The 19080-nt window shown below is 40.2% G+C and overlaps 1 long non-coding RNA gene across 1 annotated transcript; it reads right to left on the bottom strand.

Annotated features, from left to right (window-relative positions):
- Positions 1–6126: 6126 nt before the first annotated feature.
- LOC147218314 (uncharacterized) lies at positions 6127–9775 on the bottom strand. The gene is made up of 3 exons (XR_015108833.1): positions 9739–9775; positions 8136–8190; positions 6127–7005 (listed from the first exon to the last, which is right to left on the bottom strand). It is a non-coding gene; the product is annotated as an uncharacterized LOC147218314 (long non-coding RNA).
- Positions 9776–19080: the final 9305 nt, after the last annotated feature.

Genomic DNA, 19080 nt, shown 5'->3' on the forward strand with positions numbered 1-19080 from the left:
CAACGTGAGAAGCTATTATCTGGATTTGAGGTGAGCATAGCAGAACAGACTTGAGCTGCTGATGTAGATTTAGATGATTTTCTTGAATCTTCCTCTTTGCTGATACAACATAGAAGCCGGCAAAACAGATGCCGATCAGACATGAAATCTTCCTTTGTGACCTTGTTCATACCTGGCATTAGGACACGCCCTGGGTGATCCATTCAAATGTCAACAGTTGCAAGTCCAGGTCTGAATGTAGTTAGCACAGATCGATTCACTGTGGCCCCCATCCAGAGCTGGTCTGAGACCTTTACGGTCTGGGAGTTTTGTGGTCACAGTCTCACTCAAGCATGGATGACTTATGACCAGCGCCACAATGATGGACTGTAGAAGTCCCCAGGTCATCTTTGTTTAAATGGGAGTCAGTTGTACATTAGCACATTATTATCATTTAATAATTCATTATCTGTGCCATTTGTTCTGCTCACCGGATAGTGGAAATGCAACGTATGGATACATACAGCAACAAACTCATTGATACTGAGTCTGGAGGTTCTCAGTCATCCAGGTGTTGGTGAATTCTTGTCCAAATCTTCTTGTCGTGGCAACTGGACTTTGGTTTCTTCACTTGAAGACGTCCCGCCCCTCATCTGAGAGGTTTGTTCAGATAAGATAAACTTTATTGATCCCCATAGGGTAAATTCTTTCTTTTTTCCCCGGGATCTATTGACATGCAAGGAGTTTCCGAATCATCTTCAAGTGAAGGAACTCAAGTCCAGATTTCAACAAGCGTACATAATGAGATAAAATTTGGGATCCCAAATCAACTGATTGCATCAGGCACAGTCAGCGACCAGAACCAACCCAGGAATACCTTTGCTCTAAATGCTAACTGTTGTGTTAATGTTGTTGTTACTATTGTTGAGATTATTCTTATTTGCGCTCAGCATTCCTGCCTCACATGTAGAACCTCTGAGGACTTTATATTATCCATGAGCGTGAATAAGACGGTCAATGTATCTATAAAAGAGTGACTGTTCATATGTCTCTATATGTGGTCCAGTAATTGATTGGAAATCAGTCATGAGTGAAAACCTCCCCTCGGCCAATAGATTGACAGCAGTTTCAACAAGTGCAGGATAAGTATAGACCATAAATCCTATACAGACATACAAGCCTCTTTCATTCTATCGGGATATTTAGAGTTTCCTATGAAGCGACTACATGTTTTTGGACTGCAGGAGGAAACCAGAGAAAATGGAGGAAACCGACGCAGACACAGGGGAAGCATTGAGACGCCACACAAAGATGATCCTTGCCGGGATCTAACCAGAGATTTATTCGCTGTGAGAAAGTTAAATTCACAAATATAAATATATAGGTAAACAAAAATGAGTCAAAAACAATTATCAAATTGATTCTGAATCTCATTTTGAAGTGAGCGTAATGACCCTGTGCAATCGCTTGTAAGTACAAACCTTCATGGGCAAATATGATCACATCATAAATTGTATGGAGGGATGCATTTAGACACATTAAGGTCAGGTCTAAGCACACACACACACACACACACACACACACACACACACACACACACACACACTAAAAGCTGTCCACTTGTGATTACGTCAGTCAGGATGAATCGTAATGCTAAATCCAAGCATGGGCATTGAAGAGGGGTTCCAAAACATATAGAATGAATATGTAATATATGATATACCTTTGACCTGTTCTCAAAGTTAACACATGCAAAAGAATGGAACAGTGCATCAGTTGTTAACTCTATATCAAATTAAAAATTGACTTGTTTGCCCCCCCAAAATGCCAGCTTCAAATTAAAATGAAGGTTACTCTGAAGGATAATCACACTGCATTTACAGTTAGCAGGCACAATTGTTGCACATCTATTTTTATGCTCTTTCCTGTCTGTAACAGGACGATAGGGGATCTCTGCTGTTATTCAGTCTTTATTATATTATGATTGCGCATTGGGGAAGAAGAAAGTAATACAATAAGTAATAAGCGCAACTAAATTGGATTTTTTGTCATTTGGATTTTTTTCTTACGCTTTTCCTTTGTTTTGCAGTATTATCAATATTACATCCTCTCCCCTAAAATCAGATTTCCTTTTTCCACTTGTCATAATTTATCCGCTTAACTGTGTTCTCCCTCTGTTCCATGCTATTTTAATTGTATTTGTTTTTTCCCATTCTTTTTAATGTAATCTCTTCCTGAAATGGAGTTTTTCATCTGCTGTCCCTGAAGGAAAACATACAAATAAACATACAAATCCAGACTTTTCTGCACAGTTCTGACTATCTTACTGTATCCTTGCAATATCAGCTGCCTCTATGCACACGAAGGACAAGAAACACGAAGACTGATGAATAAAGACTTGCCTGTCTGACAGTGTTTTGTCTGCATATAAGTGCGTTTGTGCCCATGAACCTGATGAGGTGACCATTAAAAAAGAAATAAAATAAAAGTGAAAACATTTTTGTTTCCATGTCAAAAGTTTGTCTTGATTAAAGTTGAAGGTGTCTTTGACAGCGATCCAAACGTGAGGTGGGTGACAGTGAGCTGGAGACTTTACAAAATCAGTGAAGTGAATAGTTGACAGTCACTTCTAAAAAAAAATGATAAAAAATAAGAAAAGTTTTTATGAAATATTGAATGATATTTCAAAGACAGAAAAACTTAGTGACTTAAATACATAACATTTTTTTTCAGATGTAATAGCCAAGAAAAAATTCTGGCAGTGATATTTTCAAATGTCCGTCCTTTGAATACATAAATATCTTTTGACCATTCAGAACTTCCCAAGATGCAATGTAGCAGAGGCTGCTGCTCATTCTGGTCATTTTCAATGGTAAATGTCAAAGGTTGCAGGGGCACTTTGATAAGACAAGTACAAACAGTGATACGGGCAAAAAACAGAGAAATTCTTCACTAACTCACTCGATCACAAACACAAAATGGCATGTTTGGCGAAATTTTACAGATAGTTCTCACCAACAAGTTAAAATACATTACCTTGGCTCACTAAACACCACAGATATGACATTTAATCAAAAAAAAAAACAAAGAAATAGACCCCTAATATCGGTATTTCTAGTGTAGTCTGAAGAGTAGATTGTTGCTCTGAAATCATAAGTCATCTAATCATAGCTTGAAGTAAGTAACAAACAGAATATTGTGGATCAAATTGCTTAAGGCCTTGTTCTTTGAGTGTGTACCTCATATAACAACCCATTGCTTTTTATTACTCTGTCTTGTCCATGGTAATTTGATTTTGCAGGCTGAATGGCTGGTACTGTCAGGTCTGTTCTAGTGTGTTAGCCTAAGGCGACGGAAGAGAGAGCATGTCAGCATGAGAAGCAACAAGAGAATGAATGGAAAAGTGTAAGAGGAAGAGGGAGCAGTGGGGGAACAAAAATGCTTCAATTGAGGGGAACGGGTGTAAAAAAGGCTGCATTCAGCAGATATAGGAAAAGAGTAAACACAAAAAAACAGACAAAGCTGATGAGAGTTGATGTGAAACAGACCGCTGACCTCCCTCATTGGCTTCTGACCTTCTCCGTCACTCTACCAGGAAGTGTGTCCCACTCCTGACAGGAAATGGACTTATAACCTCTAGATTTATGGAAGTAAGCGGTATCTTTGTCTAATTACAATGTCTGAATTTATAGGAGCCTGTTAATTTCCCTGGAGAGGGAACAAACGCCTCGGGGCATCTTTGACATTTCAGTCGACATGAGTATATTGAGTTATTTCGTGTAATTGTTATTTGCCATTCATCACACAAATGTATATGTAAATATATGTATATATGCATATATTTACCGTTGCTCGCCTTCACTCCACCTCCCTAGATTTTGCTCCACCTGTTTCCTTCTCTCACTACAGATCACAATGTCATCCGCAAAGATCATATGAGATTCCTGTCTAGCCTTATCTGTCAGTCTGTCCATCACCCCTGCAAACAGGATGGGGCTCAGAGCTGATCCCTGATGCAGTCCCACTTCCACCTCCACGCTCATTTATCAACTCTTCAAAGTACTCTTTCCATTTTACCTTCACACTTCTGGCACCTGTCAATACATCCCCTCTCTAATCTTAATCACCCTGGCCTTCCACGTGTCCTTACCATCTAAATCTCTCTGCCTCACCTACCCGTATCAATCAGTCTCTTCCTCATTACTACCAACCTATCATACGGATCATCGTACCCACCTTCACCTTGTGCCGCATCCCCCTGCAAAACCGTCTGTTCTCTTAACCCTAGAACACTAACGTTAAAATAAGTAACACCATCACTAACGTTGGGTATTTCACCCGATAAAATATCCTGGATAAAATACAGTTTCCATCAATTTATAGATGGGCCGATGGGAGGAGGGAAAGAAACATACAATTAATAACATCAGTCAGCAGCCTGAAGCTACCCAAGGACCCATAAAACTCAGACAATGGCAACACAATGAAAATCACACGACAAGAATTGTGTGGGTGAAAATCACCCGACGTTAGTGTTCTGGGGTTAAGTCCGAATCACATCGTCGCTGCCAGTTGTAGTCAACCTGTGTGGCCCTTTCTTTTTTCTTAGAGGCTACTTCATGATCCGGCCTCTTCTGGAAGAAGGGAAGTCACCCCATCTGTTCCCATTGTGGGAACCAAATCTCCCCATCATTTCCTCATCACCTCTGTCGCCCGCGCTGACATGACGCTACATTTACATTTTGTAGCAGGCAGGCACTTTGCCATTTGGCCTTGATAACCTGCCAGACAGGCCGCTGGGTGACCAACTTATTGATGGCTTTCTATTTCTGGCTAATCAACTTTGTGCTTTTGGGGGCCTGGTACCCAATCTTCGAGTGCGGAGATAAGGATATCTTCCCCGCTGACCTACTGCCCCGGCCGACTCTTGCTGAAGCATGTTAATCGTAGCTTGTCAAACTCCAGCATTTACCGTTTGTGGATGTTGGAACCCTGAGCGAGACATGCTGTCTTTTCTTTTGGCACTCAACATGATGGATTTTGAAGTTTCTGTGTATCCCGAAGCCCTTCTCGGCAAAGCACCAGCAGATCAAGATTTCTTTTCTGTTATCTTTGCGAATTGCACTGTTTTTCATATGTACACACAAACACACACACACACACACACACACACAACATTACTTGTAATTTAGTTTTGAATGAAATATTTAGATTTGCGGAAAATGTGATTTCCTTAAGAGAATCCTTTGACAAATATGTGATTGATTAACTGTATGTTGGTGAAGAAATTGGCTTTCCATTTGGCCACAACACTCTTGTAACTCAGATTGATAAGAGAAGAAAATACAATAAAGCAAAGTGATACTTTAAAATGTTTAACTGCATTTATCTTTCTGGGAAACAACTATTAGCTCACTCCAATTTATGACTGCGGCCCAGACTTTTCCAGCTTGAAATAGCTATTTGCTCTTTTTTATTTATTTTTTTATTTTTTTACAAATTACGGTTGTAGCCAGGCTTTTTTGTTGATTAGAGTGGTCTGACAAAGCTTTAAAGAGCATTAACTGGGAACTTTGTTGTTTTATTAAGAAAAATGTCTGGCAGCGAGACAAGAGAGTAACACGATAAAGGATGGGTGAGATGGAGAAAGGTGGTTGACACACACACACACACACACACACACACACACACACACACACACACACATGCACACACCAATTCAGCACCGCTTTGGAGTAGACCATCTCATTGGGACAAAACACAATTCAATTAAAAAATACCAGCAATATTTATACTATCAGGTTCAGGAAGTACTTTTATGTACTGAATATTAAAATTCAATGCTGTGTCGTTTACAGCGTTGTTTTGAGACTTTTTCATGTCGCTTTTAGAATTTTTAATTGTTTTTTTGTTGACGATAGGTTTAAAACAAACAGAAGAAGTGTGTTCTCTTCTTTTGAGGAAGACCATTATCTTCTGACAGCACTGAAAAAAAAACGAAAAAGCAAAAGAAAAGTTCCCTCTGTATTTATTAAGGTCATCAATTTTTCAGTGACATAGCTCTAGAAGATCCATGCAATGAGTCCAGACATATCTTATGAAATACAGGGTTTCATTTTATATAGAGTCCATCCACTAAGACGTAGCTCGATGCAGTATGCGGGTATCGGACGATGACAATGAATGCAAAATAAGGAATAAAGAGCTCCTTCTGACAGGAAGATGAATCTTTAGTCTTCTGCCACCAGACAATCAGACATGTCACAGTCTGCCAATAGTTTAGGAACTTCGGACGTAATAACTCGGATGGTAGCAAAGCCATTCCCTCTACTTTTCATCCTCGTTCATTCCCATTTATCGTAACCTTGAAACGATCCATCGTCAGTCTCGACTAAAAGCAGATTTAGCAACTTCTTGGGTTATATCTCATTAAGAGATCTATTCAGGCACTTATTTTGTGAATTATTTTATATGAAAGAAAGTTTACTGATACTTTATCATCGTTTAAGTTCTGGTTTGATATCCATGAGCTAAAAAGTCCATAACGCACACAGCAGAGGTCACACTGAATTGGTTCTGCAATGCAGGGTTTTTAATGTCGGTAATTATTTTCCACCGAGTTTTAGTAACAAAAGCCCGATTAATCACTTAGTTGGTAATGAGCCTAATGAACCGATGGTCCGGGGCAGCGGTGGTATCTGTCTCTTGCATGAGTCGGGAAGGTGAAAGCCGTTATGACATCAGTCTTGAAAAAAAACAAAAAAACAAATATATTATTGAAATTACAACAGAAAATTGCAAATCATTATTTGATATCCAAGATTATACACTGTAGAGAAACTAATCAAATGCGCCCATGTGAAGACACGAACTTTCTACAGTGCGATAAAGGACACAAGGAGGAAGTCATTTCTCACGAGATGGGTGCAGCTACCAATTTCCAGATAGTACCAGCCTCAGTGGTTGGCATGGAGAATATTCAAAGCGTCATATAACTGTACATATAGGTGCTGCCGCGTTGGTTTCCTTTTAAGAAAAAAGAAAAAAAATATTACCTGGTTAAAGGTAGGAAAATGATGGAATTCATGGACAAAAGAAAAAAAAATCAATTGAAAGTTCACATCAGGCTTTCTCTTTTAGACTGTTTTTCAACACTTTTCCAAATGAATGCATAATGTGGCAGTGGTCCAGTTTGTGCACCTTGACAATTCTGAAGTCTGCAAATCCTTAGTGAATGTTTGACAAATTTTGTATCATGCATAACATTATCTTTGCTATAAAATGCAGACGCATTGTATCTCTCGGCTTGACTTTTCAAAGCCGCTCAGGGTCTCTGCAGGTACTTTTATGCGACGGCTCCAAGGATAGAGTCCAAATTTTCTAAAAAAAAATAAAAATGACTGCCATTATCACAATGCACTTACATTACCGGCGTATACAATCATTTTTTATCGCATCCCACCCATGCAGGAATAAAAACATCAGCACACACACACACAAAAAAAAAAAAAAAAAAAAGATTTAGAACATTCTTTCACAGCGTGAACTTTATGGTCACTAACCTCTATCTCTTCTTGATGGCAGTGTAAACACCCATCTCAAAGTGTGTGTTTAACCCTGAAAAACTAATTTCTCATGTCCACAATTGTATGTCCTTCACCATGGACAGGGCAGTTATTTGTACAGAGAGATAATGAGTTGGTCTTCAGAAGACTTGCCCCCGCAATTTATGATGTAACAGTCAAGTCAGCCAGTTAGTGGTGATTGATGGCGCACAATGCGACTGGGTCTGCAATGCTTGATAATAAGCTGTATTAGTATTATGGGTAATGTTTGACTGGAAAAGTACTTCCTCGACGGTTTCTTATAATTGACATTTTTCCTCTGACTTGCAAGTTCAGGTGAAATAAGAAAACAGCAAAATATCAAACCGATGGCATTTTTGAAAGGGAAAACTCGTTTTTATGTTTGGATATGGTTCATCAAAATGCCGTGGCTACGTGCGCGGTTACCAGCGAGACAAAAAGCCCTTTAAAACAATATAAGGACAATTGGATTCCATTGTTGACGGGTTTAGCTAAGGCGGGCTGCAACGAGGCAAGATCAGCTCCGACGACACACTGGGGGGGTTGGCGGCGGCGGTTTTGATTCATTACCTGCCAGGACAACACCTGTGGGTGACCATGGCTTTGACTTGTTTTGCAGGCCACACTGGAGATGCCAAAGGCAGGGATTTGGAGAATAAAGACAGAGAAAACAGAGTGTGTCCACCGTCCCTCTATCAACTACAGCCAAACAAAACGCTTAGACATAAAATAGCGGGTTGGCCATTTTAACCAGTGGAAATTAGACTCAAAGAAGAGAGGTTGTCCTGATCTAGAGAGCTGATTCTTGATGTTAAGTGGGAACACATGAACGCACCCGTGATCGTACATATACACACTTTGTAAAACTTTGTCTGTGTCTGAAAGTCAACCTAAAGGAAATTATTATACTGATATAATATCAAATAACCACTGAATACAATTCACTGGCACTTTTACGTCGCCAATTATGTCTGCCAGAATGAACTGCGGTAGTCAGTATACTTACAGTAAACTCCCATGAAATTCCCGATCATGCGGACTCTTTCGGGATGTTTGAACTCAACACCAATAACCTTTTGACAGTTCTTAAATTGAGCTTACAAAGATAAAGCTTCTTGTGACACCAGGAAACCTAATTTGGTCTCACTGTCAGGTAAACCGTGTGGTGACATTCTACCTTTCTAGGTAGATACTAATAGCTTTTAAAAAACTGTGACCATGGCGTACACACAAGTGCTGAATGCAAACAAAGCTGAATAAAATAAAATGGATTTATTTAGATCACACAAAGGATAAGTGAAGTGAGGTTGGTATGTGTGTGCATGCATGAGGGAAGGGGGAGGTCTGTGTTCGTGAGGAGAAAGAAAAAGGGAGATATGACAAGGTTGAGCAACTCTAAGGCAGTGAAGGGCGGAGAAATGGAGCTGTGGCATAGGATGGCGATGGAGTGGATAGAGTGATGAGGAGAAAAAAAACACAGACAGGGAGGCAGGGGCAGGAAGTCCCCACTGAGATGGACATGTCACACACAAGTGAGCCTGACATATAAGAACGGAATATCGCATTTCTTTCCCCTTTCTCTTTCTGTCTCTCCCATTGTCCCTTCAGATTGCACTTATTTCTCCTTTATTATTTTATAGCTTCTTTATTCTCTTATCTTTTATGCTTGCAGTAAAGACCCAAACTTGACATGTACAACTAACTTCCTATTGTTCTGTTACCATGGGGTTTTCATACCATTAATTGTGTTCAAAAGGAATTGTTTAGTGGTGTAAAATAGATAACGGTTAATGATAGGCATTGCGCTGTTTTTGCCTTGACAGCCTCCTATACATTAGAAGTAAGAGGTTATACGTACAGTTCATACACGTGTGCATACAAGCACACGGTGTTTGGCTCGTGCAGGGAATTACCTGTTTACCTAATTAACAGCACTTGGCTGGAGGCTAAAGATATGCAAACCAGGGAGAGAAAAATAAACAACATGAAAATACAGTATTTTCCTCCCGACCTCCTCTGGAGAAAAGGCATTTCCCAAGGACTGGAAAAGCAAAAGGAAGGGGAGGAGAAAGGGCTTGTCGCTTAAACTATTCATTTAAAACACCGATCTTATTCTATGGCTTCATTCTGTGCAATTCACAACATGGCATGAAATTGAAAAACAAAACTATACCTGAGTATTTTCTGCTGTTTGTGGTGTTCTGCTTGTGTAGAAACAGTGTAGCATCTTTTCTGACAAGCTGGCTGCAAAGTGTTTTTCTTTCTGCATATCTGAGAAACCAGACCTTTCTTCTTTCTTTTTGCTTTTTTTTTCTGGCTTCATGTTTCAGATCACACACCATGGAGACTGTGAGAAGATTTTCTGCATAAAAGAAATTAGACAGCTGTATTCAATATAAACTGCACCGAGACAGTCTAATATTAGTTTAGGGAATGCAGTCAGAGAATGCATGCAAGTGTCTACAAACTATACAGCCTTCTTTATCAGTTGCCTCTTCCTGTGAACACAGTAACACCCCTGGGACTGATAACTTTCCTGTGTATACTGCCATAATCAATACGTGCATGTGTGTGCGTGAGTGTGTAAGGGTAAAAAGAGAGCAAAGGAGAAAGAGCGAGAGAGAAAGACAAAGAGAGAATGAGTTTAGACATGTGTTCAGTCAAGCAGTCTTGGTCTGCCTCTGTCTGCCCCTTTCAACTATCATCTACTTTGATTAACACTGTAAATATTATCAAGGGCCAGAAACCCCCTGGCAGAAATGAAAATCACACAAACTCGTAGAATCGCCCGGACCTCGACGAGACATTTGTACAAACTTCAGTCAAAGTCCACGCAAATTTGCACTAAGGGGATGAGGATACCCCCAGTGAGATGTCTTGATGAATAGACCGTGAAACGGGCTTAGCAGAACTAATTCACACTTTGAATAATTATAAAGACCTCTTTCTCAACCGTTTGTCTTGCTAAAACAAAAGAGGCCAGCTGAGGCTTTTGTTTCCTCTCTGTTACAGATGCCCGTAATGTACAGACCTATTACACACAGAGTCAAGGGCATGTGCGCGCATTCACATGCTATATAAGACTCACACATAAACAGTGACAAGTATGCATAGTCACCCACTGTGCACGGACACTCAGCCGCACCCATGCACTGAAAATGTCACGATGACAAATTAACAGTGTCATTGGTCGGACACATATTCACATTTGATTATTTGAATGAATAAAGCAAACCGGTGCTTTTGTCGTGTTTTTTTTTTTTTTTCAACATTGTTCAATGTGAAATTCAGTAAATATTTATGTCCTTGAGAAATAAATGTGAAAATGATCAAGATTGCAACTCAGAAGAACCAGTAATACACACATGTTGAAATCAAACCCATTTAGAGAGTGAAGGCATTAAGGGAAGTCATTAGGATGCCAAACAATTACTTAATAACATTCGGTGCCTGTTGTATTATGAATGAAATACTTATCATCAATCAATCAAATCAACCAATTTATTCCTCTTTATTGTTGCAGTAATTACAATTATGGTCTTACTTAAAGTTGAGATATATAAATTTTTCTTTTTTAGTTATTTTTCAAACTTTTTTTGTAGAGCCCTTCTGAACATAGTTTTCCTGAATAAACTTTTGAATAATATTAATTGTTTATGTGAATGCTCCATCTTGTTTGCAGAGGAAGAGATGGGTTCATATAAATGCAGGAACTGAAGAAGATGAAACATTGATCCCGCACCAGACCAGATGGTTTACCAACTATCTAGGGTGACTTTGTCGGGGCGGTTGTGGGTCACAAGTTAAGGTTAGTGGCTTGCACACATTCATGCATTCATCGTGGATCCACACATCTTGCACTCGGGGTTACAGCGGGGCTGGGGACCATCCCAGCTGTCATTGGGCGAGAGGCGTGATTTATCCTGGATTAGTTGGCCAGTGATCACAGGCCACTTCGCACACACACACACACACACACACACACACACACAAGTATGTGCCCATAATTTGATCAGTCAATTACAAATACAAAATAATGGGTATTTTATATTTAATCCGAGGCTGAAGTTTCTTGATCCTTTCTTGGATGAAAGCCTCGGATCTATTCAGGATTACCGGATTCTAACAAGACTGAATAATCGTGAAATTAGGGTATGAAAACAAATTGATTATCTACGAGTGTCTTAACTTAAAAGAACAAGTTATGCTAGATTGTGACTTAGTAAAATTAGTGAGTTGAACAAAACTGGCTAAATCCTAGAAAGAAATTGGGTAAAGAGATACAAGAAAGCAAAACAACCAGTCAGGGATAAAACTAGTGACATAAGAATTATAGTACTGAAATATTCAGTAAAAAAATCTCCAGTCCACAAATTAAACTTGCACCCTTTTGATTGGCTTGGATGCGGCGAAGTTTCTGAATGGGGTAGACTGATCTGCTTCGTGAAATTAAATCTGCAAATATGTGTGGACGCACGGCGGGTTGTTTTCTCTTTTCTTCTGTCAAATGATTTTGAGGCATTGGGGTTATGCAAAATATCACAGATAGATAATGTAAGATATTTTGCTTTAGTCAAAATAATCTAATTGCTATCAACCAGCTCTACTGACATTGGGATTAGTGTTTAACAACAAAGTGCGTTTCCTCTCATTTTTGTCCTTAGCATAAATAAAAATCCATCTTTATTATTACACACTAGTAACCAAAATATGCTGAGCTTTCCTGATGTATTAAGATGTGTGGTCTCTTTACTTAAAAAGCATATTGGAAATAGTTTTCCTTGATAAGCTTTTGAATAAAATTAATTGTTTATACAAAAGCTCAATATTATTTGCTGAGGAAGAGATGGATTCATATATGGTAACAAATAAAAAGAACTGAATTAGGCTCAGCAGAAATTAACAAGTACCGTAGGAAATGCGGGAACTGAAGAGGATGAAACATTGATCCTGCCCCATTACAGCATTTGACCCAGACAGTTTTCTATGTCCTGCAGTTGTTATGGAACGCTCAACTTATAACAACAATCGAAACTGTGGCATGCTGATTATTAAAATGCATATTCTGGACCAGTTGGTTTACCAACTATCGCCTCAAGCTACATCCTCCAACTATTTAGAATGACCGAAGAATAAACTATAGAAATATAGAAAAAATATATATAATATAGAAACATATAGAGACAATTTCCCATTCCTTTAGATAAGTAAATAAATCAAAATGTCTGAATAAGCTCTTGACAGTGCATGTGGAAAATAAAAAAAAGGGGATGCTTAAGAGCCAAGCTTTTCCATGTGAAAATCTCTCCGGCTTTTAATTCATGCCACCCCTTCTGTGACAAAACATCTGCACATTCACACATCAGCAGCAACCAGCATACAGTTCATCCATCAAACTGAAATTTGGCTATTCGGTAGCTTTTAACCTACATTCGCATCTCTCACCGGAGACAGACGAGAGCATCGGCTCACTTGTGGGACATCTTCTGCGCGCTGACTTCTCTTCCAGGTTGAGGCGCATCATCCGAGGTTTGCCTCAGCTTCCCCGAGGCCGTGGGGCATCACGGCAAAGTCAAGGGCTGAGGTCATGCAGATGAACCCGGTGAATGGATGGGAGCAACGGACCGTGAGGCCAGAGTCACCCGTCATAGATCCATGGCCGCCCTGCCGAGAGGTAGAGTTCAAGGGCCGGGAAACTTTTAGAAAATATGATCAAAACCACTTTTCGCCTCTTCTAAAGTTAAAAGCTCATCTACATGGTAAGAACGACCCCACGTGCAGTATACGAGAGCAGATGCTGGTATAGAAGAGATAAACATTCTTTAAGGGTCACACAACATCAACGAGGAGGTAGACAAAGACAATTATAAAATAGGCTGGCAAATTTTATTTTACATTTATTGTCTCGTTCACTGAACAAGTATCAGTTTGTACTGACAGCTATTATAACAGCATGAGAATAACATGGGATCGGGTCCATTCGCTAACCCCTATTCAGATTCAGCACCATGGATAGCTACCTAATAGGTATATTATGGTCACGTATCACGGTCGAAACAAATAACCATAAAAATGAATCCTGATCAAAACAATTTATCCCCCACAATTTCACCATGTCAAATTCCATGTGAACAAAGTGGGGTTCCCAGTCTATATGTTTTTATTTGCTTGATGTGGCCTGAAAGCCTTGCAGAGTCCCACTTGTATTGTTGGAATGCCAATATAACTGTTGTCTGCATTATTGTTGTCAATGTCTACCATGTCTCCTAAAATACTGAGACCTCCGTTGAACGGCAGCTATGTAGTGCGGCTCATAACGGGCAAGAATTTAAGAAAATGCTCTTCATTAACAGTCCTATTGTATCCTCGGTACTCGTGTCTTGGGATCAATGTGCGCTGGCCCACATGGTTGACATCTGCTGAGGGGTCCACAGTGACCGAGAAGTACTTTGCAAATCTCATTATAAGTTGTCTTCATCAAGCACCTTCTGTCCTATCAAATGAATTATTCCTCACAAACATTCAGTCGGAGGAGGTTTTTCATTTGGTGTTTTCATATTTATCTGTTTGGTCTTTGAAGATTAGATTGAACCGACACATCCATGCTTATATAATAGCTGCAATCATTGGTGTCTTGAGTTGTAACTATCACCACATCTCTGCCCTGCCAAGAACTTCAAAAAAGGAATTGAATAAACAATATCGGTGCTCATTACTGAATTTTGATATGTTTGTTTGCTTGTTGTTAATTTTTATTTTTGCTTTTATTCGGCTGTCCCTGTCCAACTAATACTGTATTCAGCATGGCTTTCCCATGGGTATCACCACTTTTGCATTCTGATGTGCTCCCCCTGACAGGAACCTATTCTACCAAATGACAAGGTTTTCTCCCTGCTTTTGCCAAACATTTTGCATGAAATGCAAAACACATAATTTTGTGATGCTGAATAAGAAAGCAGAAAGCAACACTTTGGGCAGATAGTCCCTCTCGCCAAGCTCACGCTGAAATGCGTTCTGGAGAGATGCCTTTTATAGAGTACGTGAATGTCAATCGGTCAGCACCGTCATTCTGGCAGAGTTTCTATTGTTTTTCGGGGATTCAATCCAAGGATCGGGACATTTTATCTGGCTTTAGTGGCCGATGAGATTTTAAAAACTGACCAATTCACAAGTCCTTTGTGACAGCTGATGGCTTTGTTGGATCAGGGCCTTTCACACATCAGAGAGTCCTTACTCAATACTGTCACCTTGCCTCCGACAACGATGGTCTTTGGCTATTTGTGGGAATTGATAGCTCATTTTCTGTCGATCTTACCGCGTCTTTTTAAGGGAAGAGGAGTGGGCATGATTTAGCTATGGAACAAAACGCCCAGGCCAAGGCCCCAGTCATCAGGATAAATAATGACATATTCAGAAAGAGAATGATACTACGTGTCCAAGTGGATGATTTGCCACCGCACTGATGGAAAATTGAGTTACCTGTCTACACTGACTGGTGGCCGCATGTGGGGCTTCAGCCGGCTGCTTTTCTGGGGGGTTTTGTTGTGATTTTAAGAATCCCAGAGCCAGTTTGTTGTTATTGTTCTTGGTGTGAATGTTGTGGGTGGTGATTTACAGACAACAAAAAAAATTACTATTTTTTTTTCTGTGTTTTTTGCAGCGCTGTACTTGGCGGGCAAACCGTGATCTAGATGTGACGAAACATCCGGAGCAGTCATTGAAAGCGTATTTCAATTATAGTTGAGAGGGATTTCCGTACTTTCCGCTCTGCAGAATCCCCTGAGCTGAGAGAGTCTGTTATTTTACTTGTTAAGGTTATGCATGTATTGAATCCAGGTCATGTTTGTTTTGAAAAGTTACACAAAGGTCTGACGCTTCCTTGTTGGTTAAATGCTTATTGTAGTTGTTCGTATAGGGAACAGTATCTCCGCCAGTCACGCGGAAGACCGGGTTCGATTCCATGATGGGGAGGAAACACTCTTCCCCCAACACGACAGGAATCGCCTCAAGCGCACCGCCTTGGTATGCTCCAAAATAATTGGCTGACCTCTCTCCTGCTTCAATGACATTCAAATATTAAAAAGGTCCTTGCAGATCAGTCCCACATCTTACACTCTGCTTTTGAGCGGCTCCCCTCAGGTCGCAGACTTCGCTGCCCCGCTTGCAAAACCCAGGAGAGAAGGGAAATCTTTGTCCCCAGAACTGTCCAACTCCCCAATTCCCTGCAAAACCCGCATTGCCACCCCTCCTCACCCCCCCGAGTGTAATTAATGCCGCTCATTAAATCTTCATTATATAAATGCAGAGCGAATGTACCTATAATTTGCACAATTTTGTACAGTAATTTTATATATATATATAATTCTTGGAAAAAAAATATTCTTGATGCTCACAATTTTGATGCAGCTACCCCATGTGGTGCCTGTATTATGTTCTTTTTTTGGCTGCAGCATTAGAGCATTTTGAAATGGTGTTCACGCTGCAAACTGAGATACTTTGGCAGTGGTAGCTGGAGCTAGAATGTTGTCCGGGATGATTAGTTGATAGAGACGGGGGCTAAAACCTGGCCTGCAAATAAGGCTTCCTTGGGGTAGAGAGGGCATTAGACTGTGGAAACAACTTTACCTTTCAATTGGCAGTTATTGGGCAAACTTGAAATGATGGATTGAGTGGTTCAGAGAATTTGAGGGTTGTGTCTCAAACACAGTAATTGAATCCATTGTTCTGTTTATTGTCAACAGCTATTTTGTAGCAAATGGTATAACCGGGCTGATTCTATCCATATCCAGATGTTATTTTCTTTGGTGGCCTTTTCTTTTTCCTAAACCAGCTTGGTGGATTTCTTGGATGCTCGTTGATTGAATGTGATTCGCAAGTCGAGATAGAATAATTCCGTTTTTTTTTGTTTTGTTTTTTGTCTTTTCCCAGTATGCTCAATGTGGCTTATGGAACAGTGGCTCGTGATCCTGGTTAGAAATGCAATTGCTTCTTCAACTGCCATGGTGAATGGTGCCGGCGGAGTTCATTTGGTGTCTGGTGATCAGAGCCTGATGGATTCTGTTCTCGGTTTCTGCAAGATCTGTTTGAGTGCTGTGTCATTTGATCAACTTTCTGCAAAGGTCTGGAAAGAGAGCGAGCGAGAGAGAGAGCGATTAGGGCTGAAAAGAAACCAAAACTCTAGGCAGAAGAGGCTTGCAAATGTGGTGCGATGGGGAGAATTTTTTCTTTTCTTATTCAAATTATCTGTGATTATTTTGGCTTCTCATCAAAATGGTACTTTTCCTTCCCTCGTTGTTTGTTGTTCTTTTCTGATCATTTTATGCTGCGGAATCTTGAAATCTTGATTTTTCTTTCATTGGGTAGGAGATGTTCTTATCACCGAGTTGTTTGAACAGCTTCTCTCTGGCCTTTTTTACTCTTTCAATCTTTTTGGCGATTTCCCTCGGAAAACGCAGCGGAGAGTTTTGTATTTATGCAAAACAGCAGGAGTGAGGTGATTTTTACCCGCATATTGCTCGTGTACTCAAGGCCCGGATTGAAAATTTGATACGCATGAGGGTTTGCGATGACGACGTCTGAGCGGCTGACAGTCTTTTGTCATTTTGGGACGCGGGGCGGGAGGTTGCATTTCTATAACATTGACAGGCGCTGAGCTCAGTGACCAGGTGGCAGATAATTTTGATGATGACACTTACATCGGTGTCAGTAGGTGGGATTGGCATTGTCTAAACAGAAACAAGAGGTTGTCACATTCGGTACATTCTGATAATATCAGAGCAGGATACGGTTCATAAACTTCAAGGGGGTTTTGTGCATGTGTGTGTGTGTGTGTGTGTGTTTGTATGTGTGTGTGTTGTTTCAAGAAGTGAGAGGTAAAGGTGAAGATGCTCTTATGAAACTTCTGGAGATGTTGACAATGTCTGACTAGCAAATGTCCTCTCAGACATGGGTGGTTCTGCAAACTAAATATCATTCTTCTGATAAATGTCTGCTATGTGGGTTGCACATCACTCTTACACGAGCACGCTGGTAAGTGCTTCGCATACACACACACACACACACACACACACACACACACACACACACACACACACACACACACACACACACACCGAGTAACACATATAATAAACCCAACACCGTCGAGGTTATTCAAATTTTGAGCCTTCCTGAAATGAGATCTTCAAGACTGATGATAAAAACAGACGTTGCTTCTGTGAAGCATGTTCAGAATGGATGACAGGATCATGACCTATCTTTCTTTGATTCTTGTAAATGTGTGCAGATTTTGCCATCGTCGGTTTCTTTCTTATTTTATGTAACAGGAAGTGTTTTTGGTGTTTGAATTGCCAAACGGCACTGACTATGTCATTCTAAAGTGCTCAGTGTTGAGTTGTCATTCTAATCCGTCGTAATATGGATTTCCTGTATTTCAAAGACAGTAAGAACAGGATCTAAATATCTCTACATCCATGTAACATTGACAAAATAATTCCAAGTTAGTTGGCTGATTATTCTCAAGAAAAATTCGACATGACAAAGTAGTTCTTTTTGTGATCCCTATTGATATTTTCATATACTTTTAACACAAAGGACAACATTACAGTTTGATTTGTGCTCATTATTGAATCTCGAATCTGCATTATGCTGTGAGTAAACCTCAATAACTTGCGGTGGGATCTTTAATTTAGTTTCCTTTTTGATAATAAGGAGCTTAGTTTCAGTCGAGGTGGGCTTCACGACAGACCGCGAGGATATTTGCCGTCTCGTAACACTTTTAAAAACACAAATCACAGAGTTCTATAGGAGGCTTTCATGTTTTATTGTAACAAATCAGTCTGGGCCGTGTGGAAGAAATGCACAGTGGGAGGAAAAAGAAGCCACGACGGGTTCTCATTAGGTTGGAGGTTATGATTAGGAGAACAGTCAGTGGGAAGAAAAGGATAAAACATTAATTGCCCTATTTAGTGAATGTTGGAGCAGACACATGTATGTCTAATCTCAGAGAGGACAGTACCCAGGGTGTGGCCATCTGTTATAGCGGGAGTGGGAGGAATAGATTACTGGTAGGTGGAGTTGTGGGCAGCTTTGATATGGCTCATTCCCTCTAATAACCAGAAGCCCTGGGCTGAATTTTTGCAAGCTGTTTAAATGCACATATACCTTTATTAATACTGCAAAACCAGCTCTCCCTTGGCAGCGACTGAAGCCTGACACAGTTTGTGAGGCATCTCTGTGAATGTCTGAAAAGCCTTGGGCAGAGGATGGAGAGCAGATTAAGGCTCTTCTATGAACCCTGCTGACTCTGCCCTGCCTGATGAGAGAGTACATTTTCCCAGTCCGGTAGATAAATATTTGCAGAGCCCAGAACTTTTTTATAAACAGTTTCATATGTTGAAGGTGTGCCGGCCAAACTGTTTTACATCGGTAAAATGAGGTGCGTTTTAACCGCATTTCATTATTTTGTGTAGGCCCGTGAAGTGCGTACCAAGTTTCGCTCTCAAGCTCAACTCCG

The sequence above is a fragment of the Fistularia commersonii genome, chromosome 26 (assembly GCF_037954325.1).
Source record: "Fistularia commersonii isolate RoL2024-O1a breed Wild chromosome 26, RoL_Fcom_v1.0, whole genome shotgun sequence".
Lineage (NCBI taxonomy): Eukaryota > Metazoa > Chordata > Actinopteri > Syngnathiformes > Fistulariidae > Fistularia > Fistularia commersonii.